Source organism: Pristis pectinata, chromosome 34 (assembly GCF_009764475.1).
Source record: "Pristis pectinata isolate sPriPec2 chromosome 34, sPriPec2.1.pri, whole genome shotgun sequence".
Lineage (NCBI taxonomy): Eukaryota > Metazoa > Chordata > Chondrichthyes > Rhinopristiformes > Pristidae > Pristis > Pristis pectinata.
The window spans coordinates 8692669-8696335 of record NC_067438.1 but is presented as its reverse complement, the minus strand read 5'-3'; the positions used below and the strand labels follow the sequence as shown (position 1 = coordinate 8696335).

The 3667-nt window shown below is 50.0% G+C and overlaps 1 non-coding gene across 1 annotated transcript; it reads right to left on the bottom strand.

The window, feature by feature from the left end:
* Nucleotides 1-3047: 3047 nt before the first annotated feature.
* Nucleotides 3048-3211, bottom strand: LOC127586143 (U1 spliceosomal RNA). The gene has a single exon (XR_007958648.1). It is a non-coding gene; the product is annotated as a U1 spliceosomal RNA (small nuclear RNA).
* Between the last annotated feature and the right edge of the window lie 456 nt (nucleotides 3212-3667).

Here is a 3667-nt window from a genome sequence, read left to right as displayed (position 1 = left end):
GGGTGGGGAAATGTTGGTTGGGGGTGGGGGCTGGCGGGGGGAGTGGGGGGTGGGGAAAAGGGCTGGAATTCCGCTGAATAGGGAGACTCGGGCCGCAACCCGTCCCAGAAAGCGTTTGCAAAGTCGGTGGCCCAACAGACTTAGGTGGGGGTGGGTTCAGTTGGGAAGGATTATGAAGAGTGGGGAGAGGTTGTAAAGAGGCTTCAGGGAGGGAAAGAGGTAGCTGACTGAGTGACAGAGGGAACATAATGTGGAAAAAAAATCTGTGAAGTCATCCGCAAAACAAAACAAAACTTGTTAAAATGTTGATTGGGTAATGTTGATATTCAGAGGGATCTCGCTGTGCTTGTACACAATGCGCTCAGACGAACATTCGGGCATTTCGGGAGGGAAATAGTCTGATGGGCTACATTCTGAGGAGATATGAGTACAGGACTAAGGAATTACACAAGGCCTTGGAGTTTTCGTCTCCATAAAAGGGGAGGCAGCGACGATTCACGAGACCGGTTCCAGGGATGGTGGGTTTGCGAATCGAGAAATTGAGTAGACAGGGACTGCAGACTCCAGAGTTCAAAAGAATGAGAGAACATCTCATTGAAACGTTTGATGCTCAGCAGGCTGGACGCAGGGAGGGCGTTTCCCCTGGCCGAGGAGTCTAGATCCAGGGGTAACGGTCTCAGAATAAGTGTGTGTGTGTAGCCTCCACAGGGATAGCTCTCCCTCCACACTTGGGTCCAGCCATAGCCCTGGATACACAGAGCTCCCACCCAATCTATGCACACACCACGGAAAGGGTCCCGCTCAAATCTCCACGGAGCCCCATAAGATCCCCCACTGCTCTCCAGCCTCCCTCTCCTGTCACTCAACCCAACTCCTGGTCCCTTCTCAATCCTTCCCCCCCCCCCCAGCTTTTTCATGGTCCCTGGCTGCTCCCACTCCTTCAGAACCTCCCTCTTGGTCCTATTTATGCCTCAGGATCCCACATGGATTTCCCCTCCTGCTATATGTTCCTGCAGAGATGACTTTAACCTTGGCACTGGGTGGGCAACACAGCCTTCGGGACCCACACTGGCAGCTGCAGAGAGCACCATCTATCCCCTTAACCTGCCGGCCGTCCCCTATCACTGTTACACTCCTCTACGTAGTGCTATGGTCAGACTTCTCACCCTCCCTGTAGACACTGCCCTCATCCACCAGGTTCGGGCTGAATTTCCTCCAACACCACCTTCCCAGAAACGTGCCACTCATAGCTGCACCCTTCTATTCCTCTGGACAAGTAAATTCTGCAGAAATTCTGACTGCCTGATTGAACAATTCAGCCACCTATTCCCTCCCTGATGCACCACTGCCGTGTCTGAAGCTCAGACTCCAGCTCACCAACTTTGAGCCAAAGTTCTTCGAGCTACAGACCTTACTGCAGATCCCACCAACTCCAGCATATTACAGACGCAACACATCACTGGGTCTCTCTTGCCTATCCTAATTTCAATGAATTTAATTCTTTCAGTATAAAGTGGCGCTATTGCTCTTGCTCGTTGAAGTCCACACTCTACAGACGCTGCCCTCTGTGGGCACTGCAAACGTTGTCATAACACACCAAAGATGAGTCTGGCCACGTTGTAACTTTCACTTGGACATTGCTTGTACCACCCGTATCCCGAGGACAGGTTTGTGCAGCAGAACACTGAGCATTAGCCAATGGTCCACTTGGAATGACATTGTGCCCCTGGAGGTGTAAGGGCTAGGAAGGGGGTCAGTGAACCAGGATTTCGTTTTTACATCAATCCAGTAGATTTTGTGGTCGTCGTTACTGAGAGCAGTAGTAGTTGTTCCAAATTCAAGGTTATTAAGTGAATTCAAAAAATATACATTATTGCTAAAACACAGTTACACAATCCGGGACATTGTCTTCAGAGACTGAACAAATTTATCATTACAATCGCTACCAATGTCCCCCAAACATTCTGTCAACCATAAACTTCTTATTAACTGGATTTAAATTCCAGATTATTAACTGGTTTCTCCAGACATACTTTACTCATGATATACAAAGTAAATGCAATCACTACAAGTCTCTCTATATTATACCGCCAATTCAATACATTCTCTTACATTGTGTCAGCGCTACTGATGTTTCATCATTAAACATTGTATTAGTGAAATGTTAAATTCCACAGCAGGCCTGCTGGGATTTGAACTTGGATTTCTGGATTGTTGAAGCGGGCTGGGACGTTGTTTCTGGTGCTCCTTCCAAACACACCTGGCTCAGTTCACTCTTCACATTAAAAGGATATGCTGCACAGATCAACGTTATTATTTTCTGTCTCTTTTGTTCCCCATCCGGCCTTAAGCGCACCAATTTTTCTCCACTGTCCCGAAGACGGGATCGCATTCTCCATTTTCAGCAGCAGTGGGATTCTCAAAAGGTGCTGGGGACATTGTTCAGGGGAGCCGGGCATGCGTTTGATAATTTGGTGAAGTAAAGCAGAAACTGGGATTGTGCAGCCACCAACTTTGTTGGAAGAACAAAGCTGCAACCAATGAAAAGTGGTGAGTTCTTATGGAATTAAATGCAAGTCAAGCGCAATTTGTGGTGAATTAGGAGCATCAAAGCTGCTGTACGTATACCTAGAGTGGCAGGAGGGAAAAAAAAGCTTACGACGAAGAAAAAGCAACAAGCAAGTTCCAGAATAAACTAAAACGGCGCAGTGATTCTGATAAATTAAGATTAAAACTGTTGCAAGACCCGACTCAAGTTTACTGTGGTATCCCACATAGTCAGGATTGCAAGAGGCTGCAGAGGGTTGTAGACTCGGCCAGCTCCATCACGGACACAACCCTCCCCACCATCGAGGACATCCTCAAGAAGGCGGCACCAAGCGAGTGGCAGGGAAAAAAAAGCAAGTTCCAGACTGGACTAAAACGGCGCAGCGAGCCTGCTTAACTAAAACTGTTGCAAGACCTGCCTGAAGTTTAACGTGGTATCTCCCTCGCAGCAACGGCGAATGGTCGTGTTAATGGACTAGTTCTGCCTTTAGATGAGTGACCAGGGGAGAGCGCGAACGCAGTCCCCCACTACCACAAATTATGCAGTCGAGTATCCCGCATTTGGGGACATCGCAGGCGTCAGCACACCCGCAGTGCAATGGGATAGCCTCGTCCTGGAACCTCGGCCATCCTGATCACCGACGGTTCCCTGCCAGGTAAGTATGCTTTACCCCGCTCCCGCTCACCCAGCCAACCACATGCATCACCCCTTAACATCAACACGAGCCACATTGTCAAACCTTACATTGCTTCTGTTTACCCACAATCAGCCTAGAGAAACGTATATCTCCATGTTTTGCCTTTCCCGTCTTTCTAGTGTTACTTTTCAACATTTCACGCTGTCTTTTCGCCCTCCTTATCTGCATATCTTCCTTAAATGGAAGCGGCCGCCCTGCAGTGCCGCGGCTCCCCGCTGGGTGTCACACCGCCCCAGGGTTTCATTCACAAATCGCGGGCGTGGGGCTGGGACCCGGTGCGGGGCTCCCGTCCGCTCTCGGAGCCTCTGCAGACCCCGCCTCGTCCTGTCCGGCCGGGACCCACAGACCGGGCTCAGCCAGCGCTCCCTTGAGCTCGGCTCACACAGGGCCAGGGCCTGACTCACCTCTCCAGCGGAGCTGAA